This window comes from Eumetopias jubatus, unplaced genomic scaffold (genome assembly GCF_037043125.1).
Source record: "Eumetopias jubatus isolate StellerSeaLion01/CBP00866 unplaced genomic scaffold, mEumJub1_p1.0 scaffold_14, whole genome shotgun sequence".
NCBI classification, from domain to species: domain Eukaryota; kingdom Metazoa; phylum Chordata; class Mammalia; order Carnivora; family Otariidae; genus Eumetopias; species Eumetopias jubatus.
In genome coordinates this window covers 11,653,081-11,670,313 of record NW_028274820.1, presented here as the reverse complement: position 1 = coordinate 11,670,313, position 17,233 = coordinate 11,653,081, and the positions used below count along the sequence as shown (strand labels likewise).

The 17,233-nt window shown below is 38.7% G+C and overlaps 1 non-coding gene across 1 annotated transcript; it reads left to right on the top strand.

Annotated features, from left to right (window-relative positions):
- Positions 1–242: 242 nt before the first annotated feature.
- LOC114213718 (small nucleolar RNA SNORA33) lies at positions 243–372 on the top strand. Its single transcript, XR_003610260.2, has one exon. It is a non-coding gene; the product is annotated as a small nucleolar RNA SNORA33 (small nucleolar RNA).
- Positions 373–17,233: the final 16,861 nt, after the last annotated feature.

The window sequence follows — 17,233 nt, the reverse complement described above, 5'->3', positions numbered from 1 at the left end:
AAACTCATGGGATGGAGAAGGGAGAGCAAATCCTTGCCTTCGTGAAAACTCTGGTACTCGTGATCCAAGAAAGTAACCATTAGTGTATCTGGTTCCAAACGTGCTCAAATGTCTCTCTACTGATGGGCCATGACTCATGACAGAGTCTGCAGTTGTTTGCAATGCAAGGAGAGATAAAATAATGTAATCGCACTTGAAGGCATTTTTAAAGCTGATTGATTTCCTTTAAAAACCATACTTTAAAGCCAGCCAACTAATCTGCTTACCTGAATGTGTTTCTGCAGAAATTTAGAAAATGCTGGCAATAGGAATGCCATGTTACGTGCCTTAAAGACCTTGAAGTCCTTAAGGTCCCTGAAAATAGCTATAAGAAAAACAAACAAACCATACTTTATTCCTTAATAATGTACTTTCTATATTTTAGTGGTAACATATATTTTCAATAAGGTAGTGATGACTGTTGATGATGAGTTTTGTTGGTGTTTTAACATCTGCGCTTTGCAAAATAAAGAAGCTGGTGATGCTGAATTCTGGGAGCCACCCAAGTACATTGCACAATGAGAATTGCATTTTCCATTCTGGAGCCTTTATCCCAAATCAATTCCATAGGCATCTCTTCAGGGGGTGCTCTGCATCACTATTATTTCAAAGCTCCTCAAGGAATCTTAATGTGCAGCCAGTGTTAAGAATTCTAAGCTAGGGGATGCATGGAATGCCATGCTTTCCTCTTTTTTGTCTCTCTCTACTCCAGAGCATTACTAGGCAACTATTTCCTAGGTGTTATGAGATGTCTATTCAACTGAATCCTAAGACTCTAAAATGCAGTTCCTGGTATCCTTTTCATCTCTTATTAAATCCTGTCCAACAACATTGTCTCTAAATGAAGAGCAGGCCTTCAGAAATTGTTGCAGAAAGAAGAGAGAAATATCTTTTTGACAGTAGGAGATTAAAGTTTAAAGGAGGATCCCAAGAAACATTGTTTTGTTTTCACAGAAACCATTTTAAAAGGCCTTGAACTTCCCTGAATATAAGTAAGCCTAAATGAAAAACTGGAGAAAATGTGGAAAGAATTTTTTGGAACATGAAACCTAGGAGAGGGGAAAAAGCAAACAGATAGTCTAACAAGAAATTTAAGACAATATGAAAATTGTTACAATAGAACAATTCACCAAGTGCTACTACAATCCATAATAGAAGGAGTGCTTTGCACGGGTCCTTGGATTCCTCCCAATCACCCCCATCCACTGACCTGATTTTTAACATTCACTTCCTTGATTTTCTTTAAAATTTTAATGTCTAAGCATTTATGTAATAGGCTAAATTATCATGTTTTTTTTAGCCCTCCCTGTATCCATGCCCTTCATCAGTCAGTCCCACTAAGGTAGAGTACACTTCCTGGTCCATTGACTCTGGGCCCGGCCATTGGATGAGTGTTGGCCAATGGAATGTGGGTAGAAGTAACAAGGGGCCAGTTCTGAGCCTAGGCCTTAAGAGGTTTCATTTCTCTCTTTCTCTCTTTCTTTCTTTGTTTTTTTTCTTTCTTTCATTCTTTCTTTCTGCTTTAAAGCTTTATTTTCTTAGGAAAAAAGAACACAGAATCTGTAGTTATTTAAAGAAAAAAATATTTCCATAAATAGTCATCATGCCCCAACACACTTTTAGAAGGCAAAATGCATTATTACAATCTGATTTTCCTTTCCTTTTATTTTCTAAAATCCTTTATTGAAATAAAATTCGTATGACATACAATTCACCAATTTAAAAGGTACAATTCAATGATCTTTAGTTTATTTAATGGTATTTAGTTCATTGTACATTCATCATCACATCAATTTTAGAATGTATTCATAACTCTAAAATAAAAAATCCATGCCCATTACTCCTCATTTCTCCCAAGAGGCTCATGTGTTCCTGCTTGCTCTCTTGTACCCTAGGTTGGCACACTAGTTTGAGAAGAAGAGGACACATGTACAGAAAAGAAAAAACCAACCCGCAGCTAGAGCCCTGTAACTCAGAGCCCAGCAGAGATCAGCCAACCCTCAGTGCACCCACAGATGTGCAAGAGAATCATGTTACGTTACAGACTACTAGGACTGTGTGGGGTTTTGTTATGCAGCAATAGCTGATTGATATAGGTAAGCCACAGACAGAAAATATTTACAAACAGAGACCAGAAAAAGCACACTCACAGCTAAAAAATACAGTTTTAAAAACCTAACTTTTGGGAGGCTGGGTGGCTCAGTTGGTTAAGCGACTGCCTTCGGCTCAGGTCATGATCCTGGAGTCTCAGGATCAAGTCCCACATCGGGCTGCCTGCTCAGCGGGGAGTCTGCTGCTCTCTGACCCTTCCCCCTCTCATGCTCTCTCATCTCATTCTCTCTCAAATAAATAAATAAAATCTTAAAAAAAACACCTAACTTTTTTTTGAAGATGGAGAAAACACTTAGACAAAGATTTCATCAAGGAAGATAAACAGATGTCGAATCAGCACATGCAGAGATACTCAACGTCATTAATCATGAAGGAAATTACAAACTAAAACCACAATGAGATACTACTACAAACTGATTAGAATGACTACAATATAAACAAACAAATAATTCAACAATACTGACTATTGGAGAGGCTGCGGAATGATGAATTGCTACAACCACTTTGGAAACAGTTTGGCAATTCTTTATAAAGTGAAATATACACGTAGCCTATGAACTGGCAATCCCACTCAGGCATTTCCTTGAGAAAAATGAAAATAAATGTTCTCACAAAAGCCTGTGTATGAGTGTAGCCACTTTATAATCACCAAAAACTGGAAGTAATTCAAAAGCCCATCAACTGGTGAAAGCATTAACAGACCGTAGTACATTCATACAGTGGGATAATATTTGACATTAAAAAGAAATGAACTATTGCGGTGCCTGGGTGGCTCAGTCAGTTAAGCGGCTGCCTTCACCTCAGGTCGTGATCTCAGGGTCCTGGGATCGAGCCCCACACTGGGGTCCCTGCTCAGCAGTGGATCTGCTTCTCCCTCTCCCTCTGTGATCTCTCTCACTCTCACTCTCAAATCAATAAATAAAAATCTTAAAAAAAAAAAAAAGAAACGCCCTACTAATTCATGGATAGCATGGATGAATCTTAAAGACATGCCAAATGAGAGAGGTCAGGCTCAAAGAGCTACATAATTTATGTGAGTGTATTATTAGTTTTTCATTAGTTTAAGAATATTCCTCACCTTTATCCAAATATATATATTCTGCACCACAGTTTTCTCCTCTTTTTCTGGACTCCAATTGCTCATATGTAAGATTTTCTCACTCAGTTCTCCATAAATTTTTATCTTCTACCTTCTGCCCTTTTTTCCCCTCAGTTCTTTCTGAATATTTTTGTCTTTTATCTTCCAGTTCACAAGTTCTCTCTTATTTTGTGTCTAAAATGCTTTGCAACGACGTGGATGGAACTGGACGGTGTTATGCTGAACGAAATAATTCAATCAGAGAAAGACATGTGTCATATGACCTCACTGATATGAGGAATTCTTAATCTCAGGAAACAAACTGAGGGTTGCTGGAGTGGTGGGGGGTGGGAGGGACGGGGTGGCTGGGTGATAGACATTGGGGAGGGTATGTGCTATGGTGAGCGCTGTGAAGTGTGTAAGACTGTTGAATCACAGATCTATACCTCTGAAACAAATAATACAATATATATTTTAAAAAAAGAAGAAGAAGATAGCAGGAGGGGAAGAATGAAGGGACGGGAAGAATGAAGGGAGGGAAATTGGAGCGGGAGACGAACCATGAGAGACGATGGACTCTGAAAAACAAACTGAGGGTTCTGGAGGGGAGGGGGTTGGGGGGATGCGTTAGCCTGGTGATGGGTATTAAAGAGGGCACGTTCTGCATGGAGCACTGGGTGTTACACGCAAACAATGAATCATGGAACACTACATCACAAACTAATGATGTAATGTATGGGCATTAACATAACATAATAATAAAAAAATAAATAAAATGCTTTGAAATTCACCCTCTGAGTTCTAAATTTCAGTTAATATATTTTTCCAAGTATTTGTTTTCTTTTTAGTAACTTTTATACTTTCCAGTTACCTGCTAAAAATTTCAGCCAAGATTTATCAGAAGCATAGTTATAAAACTTTGGGATTTGGTAGCCACCTTGTCTGTGGTCCTTTATCTTTTCCTACCACCCACAGTCTCTGCTGAGTTTTGTGTGTGTTGTCTTACTTCTGCCTATTCCTTTTTTTTTTCTTTTTTGTCAGAAATTATATTTGCAAATTGTTTTTAAAAAACTAAATTCAGTTCTAGAGAGGATTTACATTTGCTTCTCTCAGGATCACCTGACTGTAGTATCAGTGAGTGAGATGATCTAAGGTTGTAATCTGTGTGAAGACCAAGATACTTCAGTTTACTCTTAGTGCTGCTGTGTGGGGCTGTCCCTCAAGGTTTCTTCATGACCTTATTTGCCCATTCATGCCTTCAAGCATATTTTGTTAATATTTTGTCAAGCTTTAAAAGATGTCTTCAGTGACAGGTTGGTTTGAATTACTTATTCCACTATTAACAGAAGCACAAACGCCCAATAGATTTCTAAATATAAATATGTCCAAAGCAAATCACGTGATGTCCCTGACACCAAAGCCAGCTTCACTGTAGTCTTTCCTGTCACAGTGACTCCATCCCTCTAGATTCTCAGGCCAAGTCTTGGTGTCTTCCATAAGTCACCTTTTTCTCTCACACCCTGACCTGTACAGTTAACAGAGTATTGGATCTACCACCAAAATATATTCAATAATGCTGTGTGACAAGCAGCATCATGACATTTACAGTAGTAAATATGTATTGTCTTGCTCATGGGTCTGCAGATATGCTGTGGCTTGGCTGACCGAGACCGGGCTCGGGGTGGCTCCCCCTTCAAGCTGCAGTGTTGGCTGGGTATGGCTCCTTGCTGTGAGCTGCACATGGGTCTATGACAAACAGGCTTATTCTCATGACAAGTTTGAAGGGTCAGCAGATACTTGTGGGAAGTTCTTCTCAAAGTGATGGCAGAAGCACAAGAGGGCAAACAGAAGCATGTGACATCTCTTAGACCCAGACTTGAACTGGTGCATTCAGGTCCATCTACACCCCATTGACCAAAGTCACACAGGGGACCCCAGACTTAGGGAGCAGAGAAGCACATTTGACCTCCAGCTGGAAGGGCAGTAAAGTCACATAGCAAAGGGCTGGGTACAGGATGGGGTAAGTAATTCAATCTACCAAAAGGCCCCTAATAATTATTTCTGTGAGCCACCTCCTTGTACTGTCTCATTCAGTGAATCTGCTTCAGCCACTTTGGCCTCCTTGGTGTTCGCTGAACATACCAAGCTTGCCCCTTGGGTCCTCACACTGGCCCCCTCTGGTCCCCTCTGCCTGGACCACTATTCCCCATGCAGTCATCTGTATGGCTTTCTTCCTTATTTCTTTCAGGTTGGTATTCAACATTTGACTTCTCCCTATTTAAAATTGCATTCCCTCCATCCTGGCATGTCACTTATCTTGCTTTATCCTCCTGCTCGGAAGCACTTTTACTTTTGGGCAAACTGTGCCTTGTTGTGATTGTTCTCTGCTTCCCTCACTAGAGGATAAGATCCACAAACTTAGGAACTTTTGCTTATTTTGTGTACTGAGGTATTGCTTTTTCCCCCCGGGCACTCAATAGCTACTTAGAAAGATTTGTCCATAACTCAAAAGTAATAGAAGACAATGCAAAATGAAAAGCAAAGACCATTAGAAATTCCAAGAGAAGCAAAGAAATTGTACATTATAGAAAATATAATCAATTGGATCTGGAGCAAGTAATATTTTCATAGTCATATTACTATAAATACCATTTATGAATTTAAGTAAAAATAGTAATTTAACTACAATAGATGTTCTCTTAACTGGCCTCAATATAATTGACTTGACAGATTAATTGACACCCTCCATTCCATCTGCAAATTATACTGACTAATTCCCATGCACATTGAATGCAAGCCCTTAGCATGTCATTTTCTAGCACTGTGTTTCCTTGGACAAATATTAACCATTTTTACCTTATTATCTTCATCTGTAAAATGAGGATATTAAAGTATAATTTTCAGGAAGACAAAAGCATGAGCCTTGTACAAATATGCAATGAACATGGGTCAAAAATTTTATTGAACTTGTTAAATAAGGAATATAACAGTAAGATATTAAACAAGTTTAAAGAGAATTTGAAGACACACACACACAGTTTAATGACTAGAATAAGATTGCTGGATTAAACACAAAATTGGTAAAGTCCAACACAACCACAAATCATAAACTTTGGGGTTATTTCTTCTTTCAAAAATAAATTATTGGCATCTCTATCAGGCAAAAAAAAAAAAGCAAAAACAAAATTATAAATTAACGCATGTTTGTAAAATAGCCCACTTAATAGAATGTCAAATCTCAGTGTTGTACTGAAAGAACACCTCATCGTGTCCTCTGGGTATTTTCAAATTTCAGGTTCTTTTTCTGATAGGGATAATAGGAGTTATGTATTAGAACTGTTAAGAGTTTTAAATCAGTAAATATGTCTGAACACTGGGAGCAGGTCCTGGCATGGGGTCAGGTTAGTGCCTGCCCCCCAGGACAGGAAGCGCAGGAGTAGCAAGTGAGTCCCGAGCTGTGTACTTGGGCTCCCACTGGGGACATCTATGCTTTTCCAAAGTCACTGGGTTTATTTCCAAACCTGTTCATTCTAATTGTATTTATAATGGTAATTCTTTGATTTTGCTTCGTGTTACAAAAACTAATGAAATAAGGGTGTTACAAAGAGTTCTTTGTTTCTAACGAAGTAATGTTGAAAAATTTGATAATAACAAATCACTAAAAATATACTTAAAAATCTGAAAGACACTTGTTAATGACTGGGTGGGGGTGGCGGAAACCAACCTCTAGAATAATTCTCTACTCAGTTTGCCTTGCAAATGTTTTTAATTTTTGTACCACTTTAAAGAAACCAAAACTAGAAATCAGTCATAGAAGATGTGTCCTGGGTTTGATTTTTTTGCAAGAACCACACTGAAGGACAAGTCCTTGACCCTGCATCAAAAGATCATTTGCTTTCAGTTAAAATGAAACACTTAAGAAATTCTACATGTAATTTTTATTATGAATACCTGCTTTTTCCAATTAAATGATCAACTACTGGTTCTGATTATGTTGGTAAGAAGATCTCTACAATATAGGGGAAGGACAGAGGAATTAAGTAAGGCTAACATATAAGAGAGCTAGATCCTTATCTGTCACAGCAGTTAATGTATAGAAAATGTCTCAAATTGATAAACCAGAAAATCATAGTAAAGACATACACTTGGGGATGTGGGGTGACGTTATTATAAGGTATCAGCACAAGGACTAAAGTGTTTGCCCATACAGTGTAGGCCTATTGGCTCGAAGGCTAAGAGCAGGAGACTATGGCATTATAATACTTTAGCACTATTTAGTTATTTTAAACATGCACATATATTTAAAAACATTCTTCCATGAAATCATTCTTTACATTAATTTGAAGAAGAAGCCCTGAAAATAGCTTATATAGCCTATACCATCACTTGTAGTCTTTAAATAAAGATACAACTCTTCCTTCATTTCCATCAAATGGCCTGTTCTGCTAATCAAAGCCTGCTCTCTTTTTGTTCTTTTAGTCTATTAAATTAATATTGTTTGTCATCTTTGTATTTCCATGATAATTATCTTTAATATTTACTACCTGCGGTAGTCTTAAAATGTTTCCACAAATTTCTGACACTCCTCTCTTCCAGAGTTGGGGAGCTTAATTCCCCTCCCCCCTTAAAGATGGGCTCATGAGGACAAGACAGTGAGGCAAAAATGAAGGAGAGTGACTTCTGATGATAGATCATGAAAGCAATTTCAGCTTTCTTCTTGCTCTCTCTTGGATCACTCGCTCTGGGGGAAACCAGCTGCCATATTGGGAGGATGCTCTAGCTAACCTGTGGAAAGTCTCACATCAGGAACTGAGGCCACCTGACAACAGCCTCCTGAGTGAGTTTGGGGGCAGATCCTCCAGCCACATTCAAGTCTTCAGATGATCGGTAGCCTGGAAGACACCTTGACTGTACCACCTACAAAAACCTGGGCCAGAATCACCCAGCTAAGGCATGTCCTAATCCATGATGCACAAAAGCTGTGAGGTGACACATTTGATATTGTACGCTACTTATTTCTGGGATAATATCTTAGCACAGCAGTAAAATAACTAATACACCATGAAAACCACGTGAATCTAGTCCAGCTGGCTTTTTCTCAAGAAGTACTCCAATTCAAAAGACATGGATATTAAACACTTTTGATTGAGGAGAGAGGAGCAGTTCCTCTCAGATTGGAATGGAGATCACCCCAGAAACACAGATTATGCAAAAATCACCAGAATAATACTTAACACTTACATAAGATTCATTATAGCTTTTTCGGCCTTAGACTCTATCCTTAAGTCATTGGCAAGTTAAAATATCACAGTGTAACTGCTGGTGTTTTAAAATTTGTCTCTTCACCATTCTTTTTTCTTTTTTTTCTTTTCATTGTTCACTTGCCTAGTTGCCCAAAGTCATTGGCCACACCTGAATTATAACCTCAGAGAGGAAAAATAAGGACCTCTGAGGGGCAGCAAGGCTGTAGGTCAGAAATGCTCCTCAAGTCATATTATGGAAAGCAATACCAAAGCAGAACTCGCTGTTTGCTGTGTGGTTTGTAAATGATTCTCTCTCTCTCTCTCTCACTCTCTTTTGCTAAAATTCCCAATCTCACTCATAGGGATTTCTAATAATTACATGGTCTTTTCAGTCTTTAAAACAAAGGGACCAAAGGATAGACTGCTAGGGGAGGATGGAAGAACAGAGAAAGGTACAGAGAGACGACACAGAAGGGAGATAGAGAAAACACGGCCACATTCATGCAGGAGGCAAGCCAGCTGATTCTGACAAGTGGTCTCCATGGAGGGCTCTGCAGAGTATGCTGAACATGAGAATTTCTTTGACTCACCATACCTTTGACTGTCATCTCTTTCCTACCTCAAAGGTGGTTTTTACTTGCCATTTCATATCTTCGATTCATACGTTATGATTCACTGTCATCTGCCATTCATTGCAACTACTTTGGAATGACTCTCTTCCCTACAAGTCTCTTTCCCATAAACTCAAATATTTTTATCCTGTTTACCCATATGTGTTTGTCTGTGTTTTCCCAAATTTGACCCAGTTATATTTTCCTTGCATTTCTTCCCACAGACGAAGTATTACAAACCCTTTCTATGCAAGACTTGCTGGTAAAATCTTTGATAAGCTGTACACTAACTGCATTAGTCAGGAAGTATTGCATTTCAAGTGACAGAAATCGAACTCCAACTCAGTCAAGCCTAAAAAGGACTTTATTTGCTCCCATCACAAGGAAAGGCAGGGGTATCGCTGGGGAGAAGTGGAACAGGGATCTTGACACGGCCACAACTCTGTCTTTGTCGGGCTTTGCTTCTCTGTGGATTTCATTCTCTCCTACTGTCAAAGGGCTCTGTGCCATGTGCAGAACATGAAGAAAGTAGCTCTGGTGTTACATACTGACACGGTTGCCAACAGAGAGGAAAAGGATGTTTAACCTTCAACCAGAGTGAAAAATTCTGCAATGGGTTTTAGTTGGGTCATATGCCCATCCTGGATATGAAGGGGTGGGGCACTGAACAGGAAAGGGAGACTGGCTAGTAACTCATAGATGGAATAGGAAAGGCGAGTGTTGTCAGATAAAGAGGGGGAAAGAAGAAGCATTGTGTAGACAAAAATAATACACATATACTACACTAACTGTCTAGATCCATAATTGTATGTCTAGATCCATAATTGTAAATGATCCATAGCAATGACCATCCACAGAATTAGGAAAAGTATTTGCAAAATGTCTATCTGATAAGGATCTAATATCCAGAATACACAAAAGAAGTCATACAACCACAAATAAAAACAACCCAATTTAAAACTGGGCAAAGGACTTAGGCATTTTTCCAAAAACGGTACACAAATGGCCAATAAGCACATGAAAAGATGTTCACCATCTTTAGTCACTAGGGAAACACAAACTAAACTTTCAGTGAGATACCAGTCAGGAGAGAGCATAAAGAGATACCCACAAGGATGGCTGTCATCTTTTAAAAAGAAAGAACGAAAATAGTAAGTGTTGGTGAGAACGTGGAAAACGAATCTTCATTCACTCCTGGTGGGAACATGAAATGGTGCCACTGCTGTGCAAGACATTTTGGCAATTTTTCAAAAAGCTAAAAAGAGAATTACCACCTGACCTAGCAATTTCACTCCTAGGTGTATACCGCAGGAGAAGTGAAACTAGATATCCACACAGAAACTTGTACACAGATGTTCATTAGTGGCATTATACTTAATAGCCCCAAAATGAGACAACCCAAATCCACCAACCAACGAATGGATAAATAAATGTGGTAGATCCATATAATGGGATATTATTCATCCATAAAAAGGGATGAAGTACTGACCCATGCTATAACAAGGATGAGTCTTGAAAACATTATGCTAAGTGAAAGATACCAGACACAAAAGGCTGTATATTGTATGGTTCTATTCATATGAGAGATCCAAAATAGGAATATTCATAGAGAAAGAAAGGAGATCACTAGTTGCCAGGGGTTGGGGGAGGGGGCATATGGTATGGCTGCTAATGGGTATCAGGTTTCTTTTTGAGGTAATAACAATGTTCTAGAATTAGAGTAACCTTATGAACTTAGGAACACACTAAACACTACTGAATTATTCACTTTAAAATGGTTAATTGTACAGTAGTTGGATACTTATCAACAAAAACTAATTTAGCAAGTTTTGGAGTCAATTAGGACTATTATTTAATTGGAGTTTGTTTTAGTCATGATATTTTTGTGTCTTTCCCAGTTGGAATGAAATTTTCAAGTCCCAGTACCAAATGATTTTGTTAAAAATACATGAATCAATTGGCTCTTCTTCCTTCAAAGAACCCGAAGGAGCTTCTAAGAACTATAGTCTAAATAATATCTATATCCCTTTATAGGTTTTCATTGAATCCATTCTGGAAGGATTCTTGTCAACACTTTTCTTAAAGGATTTCTTAATCATCTTTGGTCATGAACTGGGGGGTATTTTTTCAAGCTGTAATAATGGCATTATTCCACCAAAAGGGCTTGCTTTGTAATCCTGTTAATGTATTTACAAAGAGGAGCTCAAATACTTTGAATTATCCATCACTCCACTAATGGAGAGGGAACTAGAAATTATAAGTTCTAGGAATTAGGCAGGATAGTCAAGACTGCTGAGCAGTGTGCCTTTTACTGCCCAAAACCAATAGTCAAATATGAGAGGGAGGGAGACAGAGAGAAAGATGAAGGAAATTCTTGGAATTATCTTGGTATAAATTCCTTTTGACCAGAAAATAAGAAATCATCTATGCAAGGGCTGAGTTTAGCTACATATATTTAAAAAGTTCAAATTATAATTTTCTCACTCATTTAGAAGTAATTTTATAATTAATATGTAAGTACTAAATGCTCAAAATGACAATTTATATTATTTAAACTGTTCTCATAGTGAACAAAAGCAGTGATGAGCATTATTTATATATTCTATTGTGACCACTGTTGAAGTATATGGTGGACAGAATGCCTCGGTCTTGGAGTCCAAGTCATGGACTAACTATAGCATCTTTTAGTCACTGAATTCCCTTGAGTCTCAATTTTCTTATCTATGAAGAATATTTGGCCCTATCTTTGCAGAGCTAGCTCATTATCACTATGTCCCATGCTAAAATGTTTCTGCTCCAAGATGCCTTCCTTGACCACTCATCTAAAGTAGCTATTCAGGCTCTCTACCTCACAGCCATGTATTTTAATTCTCTGAATAGCACCTAGGGCTCTTCCATTTTTTTTTTTTTTACTTATATAATTAGTCATTATCTATTCATTCTTTCATTGCCTGCCACCTCTCATACTGCACAAGCTTCATGAGGGCAATGACCATGTCTACCTTGTTTGCTAGTATATTGCCATTGTCTGGCACAAAATAGCCACTCAAACATAGTTAATGAGTGAATGCATATGAAAGGGACTCATACTAGCAGCTCCTCCAGCTTTCAAAGGCTCTTGTGAGGAACAGAAAGAGGGAACAGAGGTGATCAAGGTTTTTGAGTGATGGAGCACTATGCAAATGGAAGATTTTATAACTCTGATATTGGTTTTCCTCAAAGGTTAAACACACATTTCTACCTCTAGATTTTTACATCTAATAAATTCTACACATGGAAAGTAAGATGGCTATGCAATTTTCTGAGGCAATTTCATTTACAAACAGTAAAAGAGAACAAAGTGAAATTCACAACGACAATTTTGACAGGGTCTGTGTCTTTCTGAATTGTGATTTATTACCAAGAGTTAGTTCAAATATCTTTGTTTCAGTAGTCAATGGAACTGCAGGAATTGAATGTTTTCCCACAGCATTCCATAAGAGGTCACTAATAAAAGGGAAGCAAATAATAGCATGCCTTTATGTGTGCATGTAAGTCCTTGAAGTTTTCTCTCATGGGCTGGCTTTCTGACTCAACTGGTCAAGTGATGACAAAGTAGTAGGTGGTCAGTCACAGACCTAACCTGATGAAGCAACTCTCGCCTCAGTGGTCTTTTCAAAGTTGACTACCAAAGTCCTACCTCTTTCTTAAGGCTTCATGATTTATAGAAGGCTATAGAATAAACAGCAGGCTGGAGCCTTGCTCAACGTGTCAGTGCCTTAGTATGAATTCTTTAGACATTGAGTCACTTGCTTTTCCTACTGGGAGTTGATGATTTGGAACACTTTGAGATGTCAGTGTGGAATCTCCTAAATCCACACAGCTTCCTGAGTATTATGAAAACATAGTGGTTAAGACTAGAAGCTTTGGAGTCAGCCAGACCTGGGTCAGAAAGTCAGCTCCTTCACCTATGAGCTCTATCACTTTGGCCAAGCTCCTTCCGGCTCTGAGTCTCAGCTTTCTTCAGATTCAAATGGTGTGATAATGTCAACCAACTTAAAGAATCGTTGTTAGGATTAATGGAGAAAATGCATACAAAACCCTTCATGAATAACTAGAACATCATGCATGCTTAACTATTGTTAACTTATTCACAAGGAAGAAAATATAGAGCGATACATGAAAAAATTATAGGTTGAAGGAAAAAATAAAGTCTTGTAAAGTACATTTTCTGGTATCCAGAATGTATGCAGCAACGGGAGTTGCTGCTTGAAAATTAGTTTTCAAAAATCTTTTTGTAGAATATTTTTCTCAAGTGTATGGGTTTAATGTTTCAATGAGTAAATAAAAATTAGATATATAATTTTTATTCTATTATATGCATAATAGTTATATATAATGGTATTGTTATATATAAACTTATAGTTATATATAATATATATTATATATATAAACTTATAAAGCAATAAGGACCATTTCACCAAGTACATGGAAATCAGGAATAAAATCTTTAGTCTATATCTGTATCTTCCCTTGGATAAGTCTCTTAGTTTTCACAAGCCTTAGTTTACTCTTATGACATATAGAGATAAGACTAGATCATTGATTGCCAGAATGTATTCTCTAGAACATTATTCTGGTTAGATAAGTGTTTATTGGTTAAATTTTGTTTGGAAAATCTTGGATAACAGGTGTCTTTACCACAGAATTTCCCAAATGTTTTGAGCTCTAGTTTCCCCAGGGGAATATAGTTTTCCACATTTCCCAAACATAATTGATTAGAGCATTTTTTTTTTTTTTGTCACTGAGCATCTTGTGAGACAAGAATCCTGAGAAACATTTTATGAAAACTTGGGCTAGATAACACCCAAGATCCCTTCCAGCTCCAAATTCTCAAGCTCTGATTCACTTCTTCCTTCTTCAGGCCTAGACTGGGCTTTGCCAGAACCATGCTCATGGCCTCCTCCTTCATGCTATTTCACCAAGACCCAAGCTGCTAGACATTTCCATAATCATTCTGCACTTTCCACTCTGCTTCATATAATAGATCCTTGTATAGCTTGACAATCAGCAGCACACCAATCATGCAGGGTGATCATTGCTTCAATCATCATGACTGCAGATGTGGAGAGATGATACCGCTGTCTACACAGCAAGGGTGGAAATGGCAGTCTTGGGGCCTCCCTGAGGATTGCTCTCACTACGTGTCTGTTGGCTTTGGATCACCAGGTAACACTGCACTTTATCTCTTTCTTGGAGGACTGTGCGTGCTGCTAGAGAAGCAAGACCCAAATGATGTCGTCCCCCTCGATGGGTGCTTCCCAACTTTTGTCACATCATGACCCATTTAGAAATTGATACTATTTCTATGGGGTGCCAAGCATGCCTGCAGCCTGAACTGAAAGGTTGATTAAATAAGGACATGAAGGAGGCCTGTGGTTTTATAATGCTTATGTTTAGGAAGAACTTAATCAAAGCTTTTCAGAGTAGTGGGGATGTAGCTTCAGGGATTTGAAGGTCAGGGATTTTTTCTATGACAGAAGATAGTAAAGACTGTTTGATATCAGGAATGATCCCTGACAATACCAGAGACTGAGGGAAAACCTGACAGGCAAGGTCACTGAGATGGTGAGAGGAACCCAGCCCCAGAGAGCAGTGGACTCTGCCTTGGAAAAGGGTCCTTCCTGCACCATAACAAGAGGCAGGAGATGGGTCCACAGGCAGGTGGTTTGTGGTTGGGTGAGAGAGAAACAAGGATGTCCCCATTCCTGTTGGCTGGCTTCAGTTTTTCCAACAATGTAAAATGAGAGAGCACTCTCTGATGGTGCAGCAGAGTGCAGCAAGGTAAATGCTCAGTGAATATCCACTACTGCTTTCATTGTTGTTCTTATTGTGTGACTGTGTCTTTAACCTTGCATGTGGTGGTTCCCATTCCCACATCTCTGATGAGCTGGCCATCAAGAATCTCCTGACCCCCAACCCCGTTTCCATCCTCTTCACCCTCTCTGCAGTGTGAGTGAGCAGCCTGGTAGGAAACTTCTCCTCTTTGCACTCAACTGTCTTGGTTTCCCTTCCTGCCTCTTTGTTTCCTTCCTTCCTTTTTCTAAAGCAACATTCTCAAACTTTTATAAGTTCTGTTAGTTCCCCTTCCCTTTCTCCCATTCTTTCTCTCTCCCCTCAGAAATTTATATTTATTTCAGAGATACCATTCACTTTTCCAGCTTTATTTCTCACCACTGGGCAAGTCCACTTATTCATTAACTTTTCTCCTAAATTCTAATAGAATCTCTAAATACTGGTTTCCTTCTGGATGTCCACCCATTATCTCAAATTCAACATGTTCTCAAACAAGTGTTTCGCCTTTCTATCCAAAGCAGTCCTTCTTTGAAAATATCTCCAGATTCATCTGGAAAGAAGTTCCACTCTCATTACTTCTGTATTCATTTCCAATGGCTGCTGTACCAAATTACCACAAACTGAGCAGCCCAAAACAACACAGATTTGTTATCTGCACCATTCTGGAGGTCAGAAATCTTAAAATCAACATGTCAGAAAAGCTAAATTCCTTCTGAAGGCTCTAAGGGAGTACCCTTTCCTAGCCCTTTCCTGCATCTGAGGCTGTCTGGATTCTTTGGCTCATGGTCCCTTCCTCCATCTTCAAACCCAGCAACAAAGTATCCAAAGCATCTTCAGTTCTCTCTACCTGTTTTTCACCTTTGCTTTCATCATTACATCTCTGACTCTCATCCTTCTGTGTCCCTCCTTCCTTTTTAAGAACCTTGTGATTACATTGAGTCAACCCAGATAATCCAGGATAATCTCATCTCAAAATCTATGACTTAATCACATCTGAAAAATCTCTTCTGCCTTATAAGGTAGCATATTCATAGGTTCTGGGGACCAGGACAGGAACACTTTGGGGGAGCTGTTATTTTGTCTACCACAGTCTCTGTTCTAGGTTAGACTTGTATGAATTCCCACACATAAAATAGCTGTTTAACCAGGTGCCCATTCTCTGTACCCATTCAAATCTCTTCATGTAGTCTTTAATAAAAATGCTCTTGCTCCCAAATAAAATTCTAAATTTTTAATATGTAATTCAAACTTTTAATGTTATTGATAGTCCTTAGCCTTTTCAGCCTGGCTAACATTGAACCTGCATGAGATTTCCCAAACATAATTTATAATCTCCAGTAAAGCCAGTCTCTTCACACCTTGAGTCTCCCCATCCTCATGCCTTGGTTGTTCTCCTATTCCTCAGAGAATAATTATTCTCCACAAGAGCTGTGTGGGCTAAGAAGGAGTAGTGTTTAAGACACACAACATCATGGGAGATCCCAGGACCCAAGTACACATAATGTAACTGCCTATTGCCACTGGTGTGTTGTATCATGAAAAAAAGACACAGTTACTCCCTACTTAGAAAAGTCTCCTTGCCACATGCCCACCTCTCCGAACCCAACCTTTGTCTAAAAGCACAGTTTCAAGCTTTTCCTTGAGGAAGCCTTTTTCATCCAGCTAGAATTATTTTTTTTTTAATTTCTCCAGATTCTTAGAGCATTTACTGTCTATACAAACATCTCCTCAGTAGGCAAGGTATTGGCATTTTAAGAGGGAAAACATTTCCTTCTGCCCAACTTGTCCCACACAATGGAGATATTTGGCATCATTGGCCTCTGCCCACTCAGCCCCTGCCAGTCACTGTGATGACCCAAATCACCCATATTTCCAAATGCCCTCCCAAGAAAGCAAGACTGCCTGCCTTTGGGAACCACTGGTTTATACCATCTATTTATCAATCAACAGTTAAATTCTTCAACCCCTACTAGGCTCTAAGTTCCCAGTAAACAGGGATTATGTACTTTGAATATCGTAAACTGTTGAGTCACACAGAGCGTCGTCTACAACAGCAATTGAAAGCCGAATGAATTCTAATTTCCCAAATGGCACGTAGTAGAAAAAGCACTGGATTTATAGCATTAAGAAAGTTACTTGACCTCTGTGAGTGGTTGAGTCATCATCTGTAAAATGAGAGAATAACAGGATATCACCTGTACAGAACCTTCCCCAGTACCCAACACAAACTATTCAAGGCACATTCTAGGTTCCTTCACTGCCTGCTTTCTCTCTTTTTTCCTTTATGTCCTTTAACATCATATAAACAAATATTT